This window comes from Echinops telfairi, unplaced genomic scaffold, assembly GCF_000313985.2.
Source record: "Echinops telfairi isolate 266 unplaced genomic scaffold, ASM31398v2 ScPeMD7_25;HRSCAF=90, whole genome shotgun sequence".
Classification (NCBI taxonomy): Eukaryota; Metazoa; Chordata; class Mammalia; order Afrosoricida; family Tenrecidae; genus Echinops; species Echinops telfairi.
In genome coordinates this window covers 17,493,035-17,514,201 of record NW_022103922.1, presented here as the reverse complement: position 1 = coordinate 17,514,201, position 21,167 = coordinate 17,493,035, and the positions used below count along the sequence as shown (strand labels likewise).

The following is a 21,167-nucleotide window of genomic DNA, read 5'->3' as shown; positions in this document are numbered from 1 at the left end:
CCTCCACCTCCACCTCCACCTCCACCTCCTCCTCCACCATCACCTCCACCTCCACTCCTGACTGCCATTGAGTCAATTCCAACTCAAAGTGACCCTATGGGCCAGACCAGAATTTCCCCTTTGAGGATGATAAATAAAAATACCTACATTTGACAGTAACTATGAAGAATACAGCGAATGTATGTGAAATACACAAGCTAGCTGGGGTCTCTTCCCCTTTGAGACCTAGAGAACATGGGCTTGAGGGCTGCTCACAAGTTCTAAGAGTTTTACACAATCACACGGGGTGCTATTCGCCCTTCCATCGATGCCCTTGCTCTCTTGCTGTGAGTGAAGAGTCTAGGAGCAGAGCAGTAGGGGGTGGGAATTAGGGAGGCGCTCTGGCTGTCACCCCACAAAGGGGTCACATGTATAGGTGGGTGTGGGGGCATCAGAGCCCTCTAATAGTGGTAAGGGAAACATAATTCCTTACTCCTATTCCTAGTCACATAACTCACTGCCATCGAGTCAAGTCAAACTTATACAGGACAGAATAGAATAGAAATAGAATAGAAACCCAACAGGACAGAATAGAACCTCCATGGTGTCCAAGACTGTAAATCATACAGGAGCAGAAAGCCCCATCTTTGTCCCCCACAATGGCTAGTGGGTTTTTTACCGCCATCCTTGTGTTTAGGAGCCCAACACACAGCCCACTACTCCACAAGATCTTCCTCTATGCTCACAGGAGATCTTAACGTTTGGTTCTTCCAAGTGTCTATAGAGGCATGAGGGCCAGGGTGGCAGCCCCCAGTTGAGTAGTGATTTCCCCAATCACCATGGCCCGAGGGATGACAGGGAAGCTATGCCCACAGCTGCCTCCTTCCCACCAATCCTACTAGCAGGCTGGCAGGGCTAGGGCCGTGGGGAAAGGCACTCACAGCATTTCAGAGCGTCTAAGGTTCTGCAGCCTGGGAAGGGAATGCCTCTTCCTAACACGTAAGGCTAGCTTTACGCTTTGGAAATTTCCTATCTTGAAACACATTTTGTAAATATACATTTTTATGAATGTAGAGGGCTTCTTGAATGCCGGCTATTTTTTTGTTAAACGGCGTTAACTGGTGGCGCTCATATTTATTCCAATGGCAAGACACCTGGAAGTCCAGGTGCTCGGTCTAACCCACCAGAAAACTATGATTTATTTAATTCAAAATAAATGTATAATTGAGAACCAATGCAGATACCACTTAGCATTCAATTCTAATATAAGTAAGTGGTATTAGGTGCCAAAGGTTTAATAAACTTAAAATTGAGAACATTATATCCATTAGCTTAATTTGTTGTAACCTCAAATGGCAAAAGATTGCCATTACTCAACTGGAGGGAGCAACTAGGGCTGGCTGCTAGAACGGTGGCCTCGGGAGTGCTTTCCCTGAGACTAGAATTGAAAGCTAAATCAGTACATGATTGACAGAGGTTACTCCATGACAAAAAAAGATGTACCTGCACTGTGCTGGGCTAGGGACACTGTGAACAGATTAGAAGTCCCTGATCTTCAGGAGTCCACAGCGCAGTGCAAAGGCAGAGTGGTTTCGGAACTACTCATATGTGATAAGAGTAGGCACAGGGGCCAAGGGAGCCAGAGGACACATATCTTATACAAATTGGTGCTGGAAGAAGAGGTCAGAAAAGCTATCTGCAAGAGATGACAACTGATACCTTACAGAATGCTCTGGGACCCATCACTTAAGAAATGGACACACCACTTTTCTGTGTCCATGAAAAGAATCACCATTCCTCCGCCCACTGCCCTCAAGTCCATGCCCCCCTGCAAGGCCGGGCAGAACTGCTCCCCAGGGTGTCTGGGATGGTAAAGCTCGATGGGAGTAGGTAGTCTCCTCTTTCTCCAGTAGAGGGGCTACTGAGTTTCCACCAACAGCCTTGGGGTGAACCAGCCCTATACAAGGGTGTACTGCACCTCAAAAAAAAAATCAGAAAAATTCACCGGGACCAGAGAGAACCTTCCCAGGTGACGCCACTGGGTGCACTAACTCAAAATGAGTTGCTCTGTGCTTGCCTAGTGGGGGAAATGCATACTATGAAAGCTGCACCCAGCGGAGCTTTTTTCTGTTTTTAAAAATAGTATATATATATATATATATATATATATATATATATGTATATATAATTGAACTCAAAGAGTTCAAGAAGAAAGAAAATGTTTTGAAACTGCTGGTAGCAGCAATTATACAATTATGTTGATCTACCTGCATTATGGACTGTGATCATATCACTGAGAGCTCCTTGTAGGTAGCCCACTGCACTGCCAAGGTTCCTTCTGTACCATGCAGGGACTGATTAAAAAAGTAACATATATTCACAGTTTGCTACATTGGCATCTGTTACATTATTTACTGACATTATACAATAAAAAGCAATCTTTCCTAATTTCCAGATAGTCTTGCAAACAGGGATGCCGTTTACATTATTTTTTGACTGCTGACACACATGGGTTCAGTTTATTTAAGTAATCTACCATATCATACTTTTATTGACTGACCCCTAAGCAGCAGTCCCCAAAGTAAACAACAGAAGTCCATCTAGCTGGGGGACCCACATATTTTAAATAACTCAAACCAACAAAACCAACTCCCTGCCATTGAGTCGATGGTGAATCATAGCAACCCTGTAAGACTGGGTAGAACTGCCTCTGTGGGTTTCTGAGACCGTAATCTTTACAGAAGTAGGAAGCCCAGCTGTTTTCCTGTAGTGCAGCTGGTGGTTTTGAACTACTGACCTTGTGGATTAGTAGCCCAAGGCAGAACCCCTTCACCACCACATCTAGCAGAATTTTTTTTTTAAATTTGCAGCTCACAACAAAGTGTCTTTATACATGCTGGTTTGAAAGACAGGAGGGACTGCATGAACATCTGCTTTAGCAACAGGGAAATTTGATGTTTGATGTCTGAACATCAATGGATATCTAAAAATGTATTTGTATAGAGGGAAATCATACAGTAAAACTGTTGATGCAAATATGCCTCACCACACATCACAAGGTTAAACAACCTACATGAAACTAGAATTAAAAAGTGGAAGGAAAACAGTAACTTTGCATTAAAAAGCTAGACCAGTAGCAGTTGAAAACTTCTATTACCCCTGATGAAGGAAGCATCCTTTATGAAATTGGTAGGGATTCCTAATATCTCAGGGTAGACGCCAAATTACAGCGTATCCGTCAGACTTATTAGTAAAATATTGGCCTGCACTAATTCCGAATCTGCTAATATCCATTTATGAAGGCCAAATGAGAAGCATTGAGTCCAACCCACCTCACTCCCATCATGCAAGAAATGTTTGCTTCCATTGAAATTCCAGCTCTCAGTCCCTCCTGCCAGGGTGAGGAGAGGCCATTCTCATTCCAGAGGCAGAGGCCCTCTGGAGCTTAAACAGTCCAGACCACAGGCAAAAAGTCCTCGGTCATTTGTCTATCACTGTCCCCACTAAGATGTCCACGGGATAAGCCAGCCAGTGCACTGTACACAAAGATGGCTCCTCCTAGCCCCAAGACTCCCATGCTGCTTTGGGCAGCCAAGCCTGTTTTTCAGCCGTCATTGAGAGCCGGTTCTTGAGCTGAACTTCTGGGAACCTCAGGCACCACGGGCTCCTCTCTTAGCCTCTCGCTGTTTCTCAAATCAATTCTAACTCATCATGAGGACAGGGCAAAACTGGCCCTGTGGGTTTCTGAGACTGTACCTCTTTCCAGGAGTAGAAAGCCTGATGTTTCCCCCCAGGGGCAGCTAGTGGTTTCAAACTGCTGACCTTGCAGTTAGCAGCCCAATTTGTAACCACTACACCCCCAGGGCTATTTTCAGCCTCAGCCTTCTGCACTTCAGTGTTTCCAAACTGCACAATCTGTGTACTTGGAGGAGTGCAAGACCGCTGAACTAACGTCTGGCAGTTCTACTTGCTCTGCCGTCCAGCAGCGCTACAGAAGAAAGGGCTGACAATCTGCTTCCAGAAAAGATTACAGCCAAGAAGAGGCTATGGAGGAGTCCTACTCTGAAGCACAAGAGGCTGCCGGGATTTGGTTTGGCTAGAGTTTGGCTGTTTTTTGGCTATAACGCATGCATCTCATCTTCTGCTAACTGCATTTCTAGTTCCTTTGGAGGAACTGCCCTGCCCCCCATTCTCAGTTCATTAAGTTCACTAAGGTGGGACTGGTCCCTGGTCGGGTTCGCCCTTCTGTTGGGCACAACTCAGGGTACAAGAATAAGCACATGGCATACACTGGTCCAATTCAGTTACATCCTGGAACTTTTGCTAAAATAACGAGAGAGAAGACAAAAGTGCTCCCTTTGATGAGGTGTAAATACCACCTTGAAAGGAGCCCATCTGAGAACAAAGCCAAACATTGCAACTTGTCCACAATGGGTGTGGTTTTGGAGTTATCCAGCAATGCCTGAAACCTCTATAGGCTTGGAAAATCTCAGGTATGAAAAGAGTCAATTAATTCTCTTTATTTATTTAAGCTAGTTAGAGGTGGATGCCTGTCCATGATAACCAAGAAAATCTAACTGATAGATGATGTTAGCATGTCATGTAATGAGGTGACAACGATCAGAAACTTCAGAACATGCACGCTCTTTACCTTGCTTCTGAAATCCACAATACGGTTCTACAAACGGGGCTTCCCTGGGCCTCTTGTGGATTCTCTTGTAAGATAGAAGATGTAGGCCACACTGAAAGATAAGTCCCCTGACTTCAAATCAGGGCTCTAAACTGAGTAAGGATATTGCAGTACAACCTAGCCCCCTTACAGCTGACAGGCTGATCACATCTGATCATATCATTAAGGATGATTATATCATTACCAAACTGACAAATCACTGATAAGCATGGCTCCCCCAAGTTGACAAATAACAAGTTGATTCTGACTCACAGTGACCCTGTAGGACAGAGTAGAGTTCAAATCAAACTGAAGCTGTAGGTTTCTGAAGCTGTAAATCATTACAGGAGCTGAAAGCCTCATATTTGTCACATGGAGTGACTGGTGGATTTGAAGCTCAAACCTTGTGGTAGCAGGCCAATTTTTAACCCATTGTACCACCAGAACTCCTTGATGTATTTTCTTGGGTGAGGGGGCATAATTCAATCTATGACAGCCACTAACAACCAACATCTGCAAAGCATAACCTTCCTCACAGAAATCTAATTTCTGATACTGCTTCAAGTTTCCTAGCTCTAGGGTCCCTGTGGAACAGAACATTGAAGCCCAATCAGCTTATAAATGTTTTAGTGATTTTTAAAATTCTTTTTGTGACTATAAAAATAATAAATGTTTATTCAGTTTTAAAATTTGAATAATGAAATGTATACGAAAGTAAAATATATACGGGGGCAAACCAAGAGGTGAGTGCAACAGACTAGCAATGGGAGCAAAGCCACGGGGTCCCAGAGGAATCCCGATTGTAGAATTCTGACTGGGGGGCAGCGCTTGGCACCTCATCTGGACTGGATGGGGGATATTCACAAGGGGGCCACACTGAAAGTCTAAAGGTGTATGGGCTAGGGGTGGGGCACGAGACTGCTCCATTGTTGACTGCAGGAAGAGCAATGGGTGTGCCCCTTGGTCATGAATGCTGAGGACTAAGAAGGTATAAATGCTGATAGGTAAGCAGGTCCTGGGATATAGATGCCTGAAGAAAGCCAAAATAGATCACCCTTCAGAAACAGTAATGGGAATAATGATTCCCTGAGGGTATGGAAAGAGCAGGGGGGTGGGGGCAGGGGGAGCTGATAGCAGCTGATAGCTGACTGTGTAACCCCATTGGATGGTGCATGATACAGCAAATAATAAATAATATAATAATTAGGGTTCCTGGTGGATAGGGTTGGAGAGGGAAGGGATAAAAGGGAGCTGATATCAAAGAGTTCAAAAAGAAATAAAATGTTTTGAAACTGATGGTGGCAACAATTTTACAATTATACTAGATCTAATTGAATTATGGCTTGTTATAATATCTGTAAGAGCTCCCAATAAAATGATTAATAAAAAAGAAAAAAATATATCATACAAAATCATCTGTGTTAGGCTGGGTTTCCTAGAGAAGCAATAGCAGTGATACATATATAAAGAAGTTTATATCAAGGAAGTGGCTCACGCAGTGATAGAAGCAGGTCAGTTTAGTTTGGTTCAAGTCCATGGGTCAGATGTTAAGCTGGAGGCTTTTCCTGACTCCAGTTGCTGCCAAGGATGAGGAAGCATGAAGACCAAGGCTGGTGAGTGCAGAGGCAGATGACTCGAAGCTCAGCCAGTCAGATGTTTCCAGGGTCAGCAGTCAACATAGCAGGCTGTTGGCTGAAGTCTACAAATCCGTAAGTCGATGAGCCAGATGCAGGATCTAAGCCAGCAAGAAGAAGCACTCCACAGCATCGTCTTATATACAAAGTTGTTCACACGTCCAAGGAGGCATCATTAAAACTGTGACCTGAGTAAGGGATTGTCCTCTATCACAATCTTCCAACAACTACTTGGCTGCGCATAGCAGATCCTATCATGATATTTATCACATGATGTTAGATCATAGCATGGGGGAAGCCTAATCTGCCAAACTACTGAGAATCTTAGTCCAGCCAAGTTGACATAAAAGCTACCAAACTCGCCCTACAACAAACCACTGTGAAGATATAGGTAGGTATCTACATAGAAATACAAAGAGGTATACAGGTATATAGATATATGTGGATGTATATATACCAGGGTGAGGCAAAAGGTATCCTTGCTTCTAAAGAATATTCTTGCCTTACTTCTGCTAAGACAGATTTGTATGGTCTTCTGGCAGTCCGTGGCAATTTTGGTATTCCTCGCGACAACTCTAATTTAAAATGTATCGATTCTATTGTGGTCATCCCTATTCATCGTCCACCTTTCACATGCAAGTGAAAAAGCCCAAACCAACTCACTCTTGGAGACTCGATAGGACAGGGTGGAATTGGCCCTGGGAGTTTCCAAGACTGTAATTCTTTATGGGCATGGAAAGCCCCGCCTTTCTCCCTCGGAACTGCAGGTGGCTTCAAGTTTCTGCCCTAGTGGATCACAGCCAAGTGCATAACCACTGTGACACCGGGCTCTTTCACAGGCATAAGAAGTCTTTGCAAATACTACAGCTTCTGTCAGGCACGCCCTAGGCCTCAAAGTGACATTTTGCTCTTTAACACTTGAAAGATATCTTTTGCAACAGATTTACCCAAGGCAATGCACCTTTTTATTTCTAGACTGTTGTTTCCATGCGCATTGTCAAATGAAGTACAATTAAATCCTTGACCCCTTCGATAGTTTCTCCACACTTCGTGAAGTTGTCTCGCTCTGGTGGTGAAGGTTTTGGTTTTCTTTATCCTCGTGGTTTTGGTTTTATTTAATTCATACTAAAGGCTGAATTTTTAAAAAATCTCAGTTAGTGCTTCAAGTCCTCTTCACTTTCAGTCAACAAGGTGTGTTACACAGCACAGCACAGGCTGTGAATAAGTCGTCCAGTCTTGAAGTCATGTTCTTCTCCGGGTAGTCCAGCTTCTCTGATTAATTGCTCAGCCTGCAGATTGGATGATGATGATGATGAAAGGATACAGCCTGACATACGCCCTTTCTAAGTTTAAACCCTTTGTTGTCTCCTGGTTCTGTTTGAACAAGTCTTTTGGTCTAGAGGTTTCCACATGAGCACAATTTCATTTTCTGAAATTCCTATTCTTTGAAATGTTATCCATAGTTTGTTATGATCCACACAGTCAATGCCTTTGTATATTCGATACAAAACAAGGAAAATTCTTTCTGGAATTGTCTCCTTTCAACTAAGATTCATTTGATGTCAGCAATGATATTCATTGTTTCATGTCCTCTTCTGAATCTAGTCTGGATATCTGGCAGCTTCCGGTCAATGTATTGTCAAAACTGGATTTTTGGGGTGTGTGTGTGTGTTATGGTTTGTTTGTTTTTAATTAATTTTAGTGGGCTATGACTTGCATGTGATATTATATATATTCATATATGTTTAAACATGCCTCTGTGATCAGTGGGTGGCTGTAGACATGTTCAATCGGTAATGCACACGTATTCGTACGGTTAGTGTGCTTTCAAAAATAAGGTCCAATCAAAACAGTGAGTCTGAGGGGATCTGCTTGGCCTGTCCAATCCAAGGCAAAGACCTCAGCTCAAAAGCTTATGTTGACTTTCGAGGTGGGGGTGGGGCTGGTGATGGAGAGGATTCCAAGTTCTTTTGTATTTTCTTAAAAGACACAGGGTGATCGTGAGGGCATACTGGGAAGAAGTTAGAAGAAAACAGAAAAGTGCCTTTGAAGAAAAGGCCAGAAAGGTTACGCCCGAGAGATGTTGCCCATCAGGGAAAAGTGCCGACTTACTCTTTGAGGTAGATTCCTACGAGAATCTCACTGAGAAACCTGACTCCATTCACCAAATCTTGCCCCTTTGAGACTTCTTTCTACTCCCAAAACTCAAAGAAAATGTAAAGGAACACGATGTGAACCCCTCAAGAGTGGTAGACCTCCCAATTTGACGTGGTCTAAGTCATCGAGGAAGGGTTAGAGAAAGAGAAACACCCACTTCAGGAGTTTACAGACCCCGATCAAAGTTGTGTCAAAAAACAATAGCTTCACATTTTGATATTTTTGCTGAAGAAAGGTGTTCTGGTTTTACAGTCAGACTTTTGTACACATATTTATATATTGAATTTTGAACAAAAGTATAATTATAGTCATATATTATATGCTTATTGCACCAATATCCTGAACATGCACCTATGACATTGCATTTTCTATAGCAATGAACTCTCTGGTGGTGTAGCATCCCGTTGTATGGGTCTGGGTCTATCAGTTTGCATGCGCCAGGCACTGGGCTCTTTCCACTTTTCTGTCTTACAGATAATGCTTTGTGAACCTCTTTGTACGCAACTCATCGTGCACACCTCTAATTGTTTCCTTAGGATAAATTCCTCAAACAACAATAACTAGATGAAGAGTTTAAACATCTTTAAAACTATTCATACGCATTCCCAAATCACCCTACTGGAGAGTGACACTCTTTCAGCGTGGGATTCTGGCTCATAGTGGATCTTATCCAAGTTTTCTTAAATGCCTTGTCATTTTGATGGGTAAAATATCATTATCATAATCATTAACTTTATACTGCTTTAATTCCTAATGAAGCTGGGCATATCATATTGGCCATGTAGAGTTTGTTTGGTGAACTGCCTATTCACATTTATTACCAGCTTTTATATTTGGGGTACTCTTTCATATTGATAGGTGAGAACTCATTTAAAGTTAAGGAATAAAACTATCTCTGTACAGATGGCATGATAAACCCATTGTCATCGAGTCAATGCTGACTCATCACAATTCCCTATGGGTTTCTGAGACTGTAATTGTTTACAGGAGTAGAAAACCCAGTCATTGTCCCATGGAGCTGCTGGTGGTTTCGAACTGCCCACCAGGCAGATCACAACCCAACACAAAACCAATACACCACCAGGACATGAAAATGTACATAGAAAAACCCTAAGGAATCTACTAAACACCTAGGTAAGCTAATAAACAAGTTCAGCAAGTTTGAAGAATAAAAGAGCAATAGATAGGCAACCCACAAGTTATCAACAATTCCATTTCTAAGGAGTCTTTTAGTCAAATTTGTAGGTAGGCAGGACAGATGCAAATAGTTTTGATTTAGCCTTGGTCTGGTGCAAGAAAAGGCTCAGAGCCATTTCAATGATTTAAAAGCTGCATGTGCAACAAGTGAGGGTGATGGTGAGGAAGAATTTATTGCAAGTGGGGGGTTGGTTTAGTAATTTGCATAACAGTAAGGGAAAGTATGAATTGGCCAATGGGTTCTTAGACATGACACCAAAAATACAGGAGAAGAGAAAATCAAAATTTAGATTTAACCTACATAAAAAAAACCCAGGGCTTCAAAGCACACCATCTAGAAAAATGAAAAGACAAGCCATGCAATGGGAGAAAACATTTCAAATCATATATCTGATAAGAAACTTGCTTCAAGAATACATAAAGAACTCATACAGCTCAACAGTAAAAAGACAAATAATCCAATTGTGAGTGAGTAAAGGATTGGGATATATATATTTCTTCAAAGAAGACACACAAATGGCAAAAAATAAATTAAAAAGTGAATGGTAAAATGCTCCCCATATGAGCCATTGGGAAAATGCAAATCTAAGCCACAATGAGATACGCAGGATTACTGTAATTTAAGAGAAGTCCTAATAACTGTTGACAAGAGGCTGGAGAAATAGGAAACCTTCTACTTTACTGATAGGCATGTAAGAAGATAGTCAATTTGGTAAACAATCTGGCCGTTCCTCAAAGGCAGAGTAATTCCACTCCTAGATATATATCCAAGAGAAGTGAAAATATATTTTTAAGCCCAAAAAGCTGGTACAGGAATGTTCATGACATCTGCAAAGTGGAGACAACTCAAATAGCGATTAGATGATGAGTGAATAAATAAAATGTGTTATATCCTTATGACAGAATATTACAGAGCAAGGAATAAAGAACTGCTTCATGCTATGGTACGCATGAATCCTAAAAATATTATGCTCAACAAAAAAGTCCACATATTACATTTCCCTCCACCTCCACAAGCCGAGCCCTAGGTAATCACTAATAATAACTATCCACTGATAGGAAATATCCAGAATTGACAAACCCAGAAAGAAATTAGAACCATGGTTGCCAGGGGCTGGAGGAAGAAAATGGGACAACTGCTAATGATAATGGAATGTGTGTGTGTTTTTAACTTTTATTTATTCATCTTCTTGTTTTAAACATTTTTATTGGGACATAATCCACATATCATACAATTCAATAATTCAGTCATATCAAGAGAAGTTGTGCAATCATTACCACGATCAGTTCTAGAACATTTTATCTTTTCTCGTACTCTTGGTCTTTTACTCTCCATTCCTTCCCAACCCCACTGCCACGCCCTCAAGAAACCATTAACTAACTCGGTTACTGTCTCCACAGATCCGCCCATCCTGGATTTCATATACAGAAAAACATCCAAAACAAAGAAACAAAAAATCTAGCAACACTCACAAAATAAAAGACGAAGAACCCCAATAAAAAAGAAAACAGAAGATATTCAAAACTAGAACAACTATGAAATGGGTCAAAAGGGAAATCAGTTGATAGGGTGTTAAAATTTGACCAGGTTACATCTGTCATAATCTACTTTCCAATGTATCCTGCATGATAGGAAGGCTGTTCACACCCCTCGTCTATGTTCAGAGGATTTCACCCGAGGGTTACTCCATGTATATTTCCCCTTCATTAAAAAAAATTGATACAACATTTAATTGAGTCAAAAGGGAGATAAAAAATGATGTTAGATTTATAAGCTAACCACATCTATTATAATTGTCTCTACAGAATTCACATCCCTGGACTGTGGTCCGAGGGAGTTCATGGTGGTTTCACTATGTGTGGACCCTGCACATGGATTTTAGGCTTCCACTGTTATCCATAGCCTTCTGAAAGCAAGCCAGGTGTTTACAATTTAAACTGATAGCATTCCCTCCTTTGGATTTGAATTATATTGTGTATAATCCTTGGATCACACAGGCTGGTTTGCTTCTTCCATATGAACTTAGTTGACGCCTCACTTAGATGGTTGTTTAATGCCAAGTCTTTAAGATCCCAGATGCTATTTTTTCTGATAGCTGGGCACCATCTGGTTTCTTCACCCAACTTTGCTCTAGTCCTTTAGCGATCTCTTCCTGAGGGTGAGCACCATGCAGGTCATGACATAAGAACAAATTATTTTTAGATTGGGGCTACAATTAAGTGCAAGCCCAAGATCCATTCATATATCCATGGTCTGTACATAGCCCTTGTCATTTTATGTTAAAGAGGTACTAGATAAATCTACTGATAGTATCATTAATTTAGCCAATGGTATAGAATTGAAAGCACTGTTGAGAAAAGTAGGTTAAACAAGTATAAATTGGCTATGAACTGCACTACATGAATTATTGATTTGTACAGATTTAACTCTTAAGAGACTGGACACTATTTACAAAACAATGGGAGTGGCATTAAGGCAACGCTTTTGATAACATTCATTTCCAATGGCAGAACCAGGCCAACCAGATTAATACATATCTCAATAAAGCAAGGAGGGCGTTATTGTTGTTCAATCATTATTTGACATTTCATACTTATGACAATAGCTACCCAAAAAACCCAACTACTTTGTACATGCTTCATGTGGGTCTGTCAATAACGAACGTCAGAGTACACGGAGTGCTTGAAGCTGTCTGTGACAGTTATTAACATGCAGCAGCAGGATTCCCAGCCATGTGATGGCTTGCTAATGATGGAATTTGGCAGTCCTCACAGAGTGTAATTTGACAGTTAAGTAACCAAGTAGTCATCCTCCATTTGATGATCTGATGTCCTTATCCTCCATTTTCATCTTACACCAACTTTCATAGAATCATCCACTCTTTGGAACCTGGCCATGTCAATAAGTGAAGAAGGGGTATATATTATATTCACTGAATTGTAAACTTTAAAGGGGTAAGTTTTGTGGGACATCAATTATATCTTATATATTAAAAAATGTTGATACATGCTAGGATATGGTGGAACCCTGAGAACATTATGCTGAGTGAAAGAAATTGTCAGAAAGAAGAAAGTATTTTATGATTCCGTTTATATGAGAGGCAAATATATAGAGACAGAAAGTAGATCAGTGGTTACCTAGAGCTCAGGGATGGAGGTGGAAGGAAATGGCTGTGGCATGTTTGGCTAATGGGTACAAGGTTTCTTTCTGAAGTGATAAAATGTTCTAAAATTGATTGTGGTGATTGGCACCCAACTCTGTGAGGATACTAAAAAACCATTACTTGTAATACTTTAAAGAGATGGATTATACAATATGGAAATCATATCCCAATTACACTATTAAAAATAAAGGACATAGCCATTTAACTGTATCATATATGTTGTAAATATTTTGTTTTTCATTTGTCTAGGGATTTGATTTTGTTTGTGAAGTTCAAAAATTCAGGATCCATGTAGTAAATTCTCTTAATCTCTCTTTTTATGTTTTTCCATTCCATGCTAAGAGAGACCACCATACCATCATATTCAGGTAAATATTTATCTGTCGATTCTTCTTGTTCTTTGGAGTTTGATGTTTTTTCTCTTTTTACATTGAACTATGTTTTAACTCCTCTGGGATGTGTTTTGAATATTCTATAAGTATTTGGAGGACCTTTACCCCTTTAAGATTCCTTAACCTCAAACTGTTTGCTTGTGTGATATCAGGCAAGCCTGGTCATCAGACTGGCTGGAGTTCCCCTTCTCCGTCTGCTCTGCATTCAGACTGGATACAGCTTTAGCGGTGGTGATAAATCAGGAACCTCTACCGCCTCCTCAACCTCCGAATTATACTTGGCAAATTCGATTGTTGGATATATTACTTGTTGAGTTGACTTCAGAGCTACAATCTGGAAGTTTGTCTAATTGGACTGATTCGTTTGGGTCTTGTGGTCAAGAAAGAACCAGGAAAGAAGTCTGAAATCTCAGATCCACCCATCGGCCAAGATAGGGAGGTGTGGATGGCTCCCCTTTCATGTACATCCAAATGGCTGTGGCATGTTTGGCTCATCTTCTTTTGATTTGGGATTTAATTTTTACAAACTGTAGGAAGAAAACTGCTGCCAATGTTATGGTTTGAAGAGCTGGCTTTTCGATCCAAAGGCACAGAAAACGTAGCATAATGTCTGAGATCAGATAGTGAGGCTAGAGCTGGGGAAGATGGCTGGCAACAGAATGTGTCCCTTTCTGCCATTTTGTGGGATATCGGAAATGGCACAGAATGCGAATGAAAATCTGCTCATTATCCTTGTCTCCTAAGATCCCCTCAGTCTCTGGCACCCTGGGCTGCTTCTCAGTCACTCTGATGGTAATTACCCTTCAGGACACCACCTGAGGGGCCTTTCCTGCAATTGAAAATGCTGCACCAGCTCAGCTTAGTAACTTTAGACCCCTGCCGATCCCCTTCTCCTTCTTGAGATCCTCAGTGCCTCTTGCACCACTGAGAAGGTGCCGGAGTACTTACCAGAAGGCTAGCAGTTCAAACCTACACAGAGGTACTGAGAAAGAAAGATTTCCCTTGAAAACCTTTTGAAGCACAACACTCAGATTCTACTACAACTGGCATCAGTGTCTGTTTGGGGGTGTTTGTTTTCTACCATGAAATTAGGACATGTGGGTGTTACCGTAACTCACTCATTCGCTAGCAAATGTGTACGAGCCATGTTGTATGGGAGGGAAAAATGTCCATCTTAAAAACAATGCTCACTCTCAGTGAAGCGAGATGCTGGCATCAGGAGAGACCTTGGGGGCCGAGACTATGAAGGGGAGGAACGCCCTCCCAGCAGCCCCGTCACTGCTGGCCTGTGCGCATGTGCTCAGGAGAAAAGGAGGGCGACCTGAGTGTTCCAGGTAGATTCTTCTCTCGAGGTCTCCCACGTTTCCCAGCGTCTTAGTTGAATTGGGGTAAGGTAAATGCCCGTGAGATGGGTCTTTATGTTGCTCCCAGGCCCACGGATGATGCCTGCACAAAGTCGACCCTGAATCAGAGGCTCGATTCTCCCCCTGGCTCTCGGGTGGAAGATTGTATGGTTTGAGAAGATCACTCTCCCCTCCCCGAACTGCACTGTTTTGATGCACAAAACTGTGTAATCACCCTAAGACATTTGCTCTGTCCCGGTTGCACTCACCAATGAATAATACTCCTGGCTATTGAAGAGCCCTATTGGCTCAGTGGTTATGTGCTGGGCTCCTGACTGCAAGGACAGCAGTTTGAAAAACACCAGCAGCTCCACAGGAGAGAGATGGGGCTGTCTATTCCTGTAAAGAGTTACAGTCTCAGAAACTCACAGGGCCGTTCTACCCTGTCCTATAGGGTTGCTATGAGCTGCCATCGACTCGATGGCAGTGAGTTTGGTTTCTTTTGGCTTCTTGGAGAGATAATCATGCGTATAATGGATTGTGGTGGTGGTTGCTCAACACGATTTAAACCATTGCACTGTATGGTATGTGGAGTATATGTCAAATGTTCAGATTAAAAATTATACTACTACTGGAAGGAGCCCTGGTTGTATAATGGTTACCCAGTTCCACTGCGATCCACATGGTCTGCTGTTTGAAACCACTAGCAGCGCCGAGAGAGAAAGATGAGGCTTTCTACTCTACAGTCTCTCCGAGACCCACAGGGGTGGCGATGAGCCAGCACTGACTTGGTAGCAGTGAGTTTGGTTTGGATTTGGTTTATTACCTGTTGTGCCAGAGGCTAGAATAAGATGCCTTCGTGAATTGCTTATAATGCTCACAGTAGCCCGCGGAAGAAGCTACAAAGCTCTTCTAATTATGGACAGATGCCACAGGGGTATTTTTCATATTTTCTTGTTCATAAAGCCAGAAGAACCCGTCACTGAGGGTCCATTACTCATGTCGTTTGGTGTTGGCTCAGTGGTAACAGGCTTTAGCGCTGATGGATAGGTTTGCGGTGATATATCACAATTTGTTCAACCTGAGACAACTTGAACACATCAATATCTTAGGAATAAGAAGAAACATTAAAGGACGCCAGAGCGCCTTCTTGTCCATGCTTTCCAGGATGGCGCGTTAGTGACACTGTCGTTTCCTCCAAGCACCGACGCAACAACTAAACCATCTCCATACCCAATCACCGTTCAGATTTAGAAGATGGTTTGTAGCCTACGTCCCTGGTTCCCGGGTTCCCAACCCTGTGGCACTTTCAGAGGCTGGGTTTCCAGAACCCGCTTCCCCCTATGGAATTGTTTCTGCCCATGGTTTTCAACACGGCACTGTCCGCTACATGTCAACAACATTAGTGATAGGTCATTTCTGCGAAGAATCCATAAATAATTAAACACTCAGTCCTGGGCTCTTAAATCTGCTTTGCAATTCTGTAGAACGAGGTAGCTTTTGACTTCAGCGCTGGCGGCATTCCTACACGCGTGTGATGCCCGGCCTGTTCGCCCCTCCCTTTCACCCGATCATTCCTGCAGGTTGAAAGGGGTCATGCGCACAGGGCATGCTCTTCCAGGGCATGGCCGGTCGGCGGTTCCCAGGCCGCGTGTGTTCAGAAACAGGCAATGGGATTACGGTGAGCCAATGGTTACTTTCAGTCGCTCCCGGGAACGAGGAGCCTGGCGGGGCTGTGGGTTAAGTGTTGGGCTGTCAACTGCACGAGGGACTGTTGGAACGTCCCGGACAAAGTTCCAGGTGCTCCGCAGGGGAAGATGTCCCCTCCTGTAAAGATGCACGGTCTCTCTGCACAGGGCCGTTCTCTGTCAGAATCGACTCCACGGCAGTCGACTGGGTTTGGGTTGGACACTGATTCTAAGTGGCAACCCTATTTCATCAATGATAAATATATATATTTTAAGTTTTCAAGCTCATGAACTGAAAAGTACGTGCTATTTACAAAAACAAGCTGGCTCAGGAAGATAATTTGTTTGCTCCGTGTTCCATCATGCTGTGTGAGTCCCTAGGACACTCTGTTACATTATACTGCCTATCTTTAGACACACACACACAGACACACACACACACACACACCCCAACCACTGGTCTCCAGGTTGGTTTGAACCTGAAAACAGCTCCCCATTCCCTTGTCCTTGTACCCTCCAGTGGGACCTACGGACAGCAGCTGTCACCAAGGGGTAGCTCGAGGGGGTGGTATCATTCTAGGCCTGCCCCCACCCTCCCCACTTCTTTGCTGTCTCCTTCATTTATGAGTAGAGTTAACATGAGACCTCCAGTCTCCAAAAAACTAGACGAGACAAGGAACATCACAATGCGCAAATCAAGACATTTTCACCAGAGAAGAATGAAGTATGACAGTTTCAATTGACCAGAGATTTGGCAACGTGTTTTATGAATTGCGTGGTACAGCATTCGAATCGCTGGCAGCTAATGAGACCAAGTGCAAAATTCCAATGATTGCCTCATTTCTACCTAAAGTGTGTGTTTTTCTCTGGTTTCCCCTTAATTGCACTCCCTCCATTACATATCTGAAAATGTGGTCCAGATGAAAGTGTTTCCAATTAACATATCCGGTCTATCTGTTTATTTGCTATACGTTTGTACAGCGTTTGCTCCTGGCTGACAAATGTGAGATGTTAATTTCCCTAGCGCGGGGGCAATGAAGTGAAGTGAGGAGGTCTGACTCTGCCCATCGTCTTGGTAACATCCGGTCTGACTCTGCCCATCGTCTTGGTAACATCCAGTCTGACTCTGCCCATCGTCTTGGTAACATCCGGTCTGACTCTGCCCATCGTCTTGGTAACATCCGGTCTGACTCTGCCCGTCGTCTTGGTAACATCCCAGGAAGTTAACTGGGAGGGAGCATGTAAATCAAGTACCTCGTACTAATATGTGGGGATCAGTCCATGTGGCCAGTCCACTGAATGTAATGTGAGCCATCCCAGAAGCAGAAACAGAGACTCTCCTGACCACCGAAAAGCAGAGCCAGGTCCCCAGGTGAACAGATAGCAGACCTTTCCCCTTCCCTGCCATCTTGGTGGCTGCTCTTGATTGAGGGCCGTCCCTCACCTAGGACAGGAAGTTGGTGGCGGCAAGGGAGACAAAAACGTCCCTGGAGTTGATCAACTCTAGGCTCCAACTCGTTATGAAAAGTGGAAAATACATCCTAGGCAACAAGCATTTGCCGAAGATGACCAGGCAAGGGAACGGGAAACTGGTCGTCCGCTCCAACCATTGCCGGGCCTTGAGGGGATCTGAAATTCAGTGCTACACCATGTTGGCCAAGCTCATGTCCAGCACTACTGTGGTCATAGCATCGAATCGGGCAACGCGGGTGCAAAGTACTACAGAGTAGGCACACTGGCTATCACTGACCCAGGTGGTTCTGATATAATTAGAAACACACTAGAAGAGACAGGTGAAAAATAAATCCTGAAATATTTTTCTTTCATAAATCTTGCCAGAGCTGTTTAAAAGGAGAGAGACAGACAGCAGAGGAGCAGCACTGTCTGTGAGACAGAGCTGCAGACTTTCCAGGCCATGGAACAAGTCAAGCCAGGTGCCTTTAGGCTGGTTTGTAGAGTGAGATGTTCTTTAGGCATTTACCAGGACTCAAGGACATTTGTAATACTTGCCCAAGCGAAGCACAGGCCAAAGGACCACATGACCGAGGCTGAGGACTAAAAAGAGACATTCCTGTTGGCATGGCTGAGAAGCGGGGCTGCAGACAAAAGAACTGTATCCTTAATATTTCTGACCCTGACTTACAGCTTGTTAACTTCCTTAATGAACTGCAGAGTACTGAGCACAGTCTGTGAACTCTCTTTGGCCCATGCAACGGCTCGGTGAATCTAGGGAGAAGTAGAGTGCCCCCGGAAGGCTCATTGGTGCAAAAAACAGGATCTCAGCCTAATAGATATTAGCCTTGGGCTGATGAGGAGTCAGATTTTCCTTCTACCTTGTGAAGTTGGAGGGATTCAGGGAATTGTAGTCCCCTGCCACTTCCTCAGAAGATCATTGAAAGAAACGTTCGAGCCTCCTCCACTCTCTTCCCTTCTCTTCTTTTTCCCTTTCCTTCCTCACTGACCCATTCCCAGATTTCCTAATACAAAAGTATGAAAGCATGTCTTTCAATACAAGACACAAAACTACCCCTCTCTCCCTTTCCAAGGACATGTGACCTGCGATAAGAGTTGTCTTTGAAACTGCTGCTCTGAGCTGGGAACATACACAAGACTGGAAACTTGATATAAGACTCATCTTGGGAAGAGGTGCAGTTGGAATCGCCTTCCCCCTTGGGTAACAGGATGATGTCAGAGGTGGCCCCCCACACCCTTGCTCAGTTGGTTTATGCATTGTCTACTACCTTTAGGAGCCCTGGTGGTGTAGAGCCCTGGCGGGGTAGTGGTTATGAACTGGGCTGTGATCCACATGATTTGCAGTTCAAAACCACCAGCAGCTCCTCGGGAGAAAGACTGGACTTTTCTATGTGCAAGAAGGAAAATGGCTTTGTTGTTCAGCTGCCACAAGGCTTGGGCCTCAGCTTGAACAGCTGCAGTATTAGGCAGCGCTACAAAATTGAAACAACAGAAGCAAGCATGGCATAAATGTACAAGTGGGAGGATTTCAAACTACCACAGGATGAAAAACTCTAGAACTGTGGGTTGCAACCCCTTTGGAGGTCAAACGACCCTTTCACAGGGGTCACCCGATTCATAACAGTAGCAAAATGACAATGATGAAGTAGCAAAGAAAATGATTTTATGCTTGGGGGAGTCACCACCACATAAGGGTATTAAAGGGTCATGGCCTTAGGAAGGTTGAGAACCCCTGCTCTAGAAGGAGACAGAAGAGGAGGAGCACTTTGCACCGGTCAACATTTTACAAAATAATATAAAAGGGTAACACAAACTGCTGCTAGGCCAAAGCTCAAATCTGTCTTGGAGTCAGTACCACCTCATGGAGACCCCAAGGATGTCGGTGTAAAACTGTGCTCTGTGCTCCAAAGGGGTTGTAATGGCTGATCGTTCGGAACACAGCTAGGAGTTTCTTCCAAAGTACCTCTGAATGGACACAACCCTCCAACCTTGGGGTTAGCAGCTGAGTGCATGAGCCATTTTCACAACCAGGGATTTTGATAGGAAGACAAGCCCAACTGCCCTGGAGTCAATTCTGACTCCTAGACAAGGGGGCCTTAAAGAAGAGAACAATGCGATAAAAGTGCTTAGGAAGCTCTATCGATTACTGTTGTTGTTCTTAGATGCCAGCAGCTCAGCTCCAACTGCGAGTGGCCCTGGGTAGAAGAGAAGGGGACAGCGTCTGCTCCTACACCATCCGCACAATCTTTGGCCAGTTCGAGCCCACTGCAGTAGCCACTATGCCAGTCCATCGCACGGAGGGAGTCCCTCTTTGCCTGGACTCTCCACTTCATCATGCATGATGTTCTTCTTCCAGGACTGGCCCCTGCGGTTACTATGTCCAAAGTGTGTGGGGCCCAACTTCCTATCCTCCCTCCAAAGAAGCATCCCAGCTCACTTCTTCCGAGGCGTAAGTTCTCCAGGCACTCAGTGGGACAGTCAGTGGTCTTCACCAACACCATGTTCAAAGGCATCGGTTCTTCTTCAGGCTGCCTTATTCATTATCTAGTACACACAGGGGCTGAGTGACAATATCATGGCTTAGTTCTCAAAAACGACACCTTAATTTGTTAACCATTCAGAGTCTTCTGCAGAAGGTGTGTGGTGACATTCCTTCTCTTTGATGACTCTTTAAAAATTCCTTAGGAAAGACATTCCTTTCCAAGGCGTTGGGGATTCGAAATTTTATGTCGATTGGAAAGGGTGCCTTGCTAACAGAATCACCAACCACCACGGCGCTTCGGGGCCAAAGGCCTTTATTGACGTTACCAGCATATGCATAGGGGTCCCTGGTGCCATGAATGTTAAGTGATTGACGGCTAACCTAAGGTTGGGCAGTTCAAACCTACCCAGAGGCATACTGGGAGAAAGATCTGGTGATAGATCTAATCCCAAGAGATCATCGTCATTGGCAGCCCTATGGAACCCAGTTCTAGCTGGAAACACCTGGGTTTACCACGACTTAGAGTAGATTTGACAAGTGGTTTGGTTCTTAAATCCCGTGCAAACACAGGTGGGCTCGCGCAGAACCATGGTGCGGATGGCACAGGCCACGCCGGTGTTTCATTCTGCAGTCCACAGGCTCACTGGGACCAGCACCGGTTCAATAGACTGAACAACAACCACGTCAGGATCATCCATCCCTTTTCTGATGTCACCTGGAATGTTGCACTCAATCTCTGACTTCCGAGACCGGGAGAATTACTCCCTACTCTGGGATGAATAAACCTACGGGGTAATGGCGGGCTACACCTGCGTTTCCCTTCTTCTCTGAGGTCAGAGGGGGGGAAAGAGCTTTCCTGCTATAAACAGACCTCGTGACTGAAAGAAAATCTGCATAAAAGAGAAACATATGAAATAATCTCTGTGTAGCATCTTCTAAACTATTCGTGGAGGAGGGTAGTGACCCCTCCCTGACTTCACGACCCCTCT

The 21,167-nt window shown here is 43.7% G+C and overlaps 1 pseudogene; it reads left to right on the top strand.

Moving 5' to 3' along the window:
* Positions 1-18,027, top strand: part of LOC105978967 — a 25,759-nt pseudogene extending 7,732 nt beyond the window's left edge.
* Positions 18,028-21,167: the final 3,140 nt, after the last annotated feature.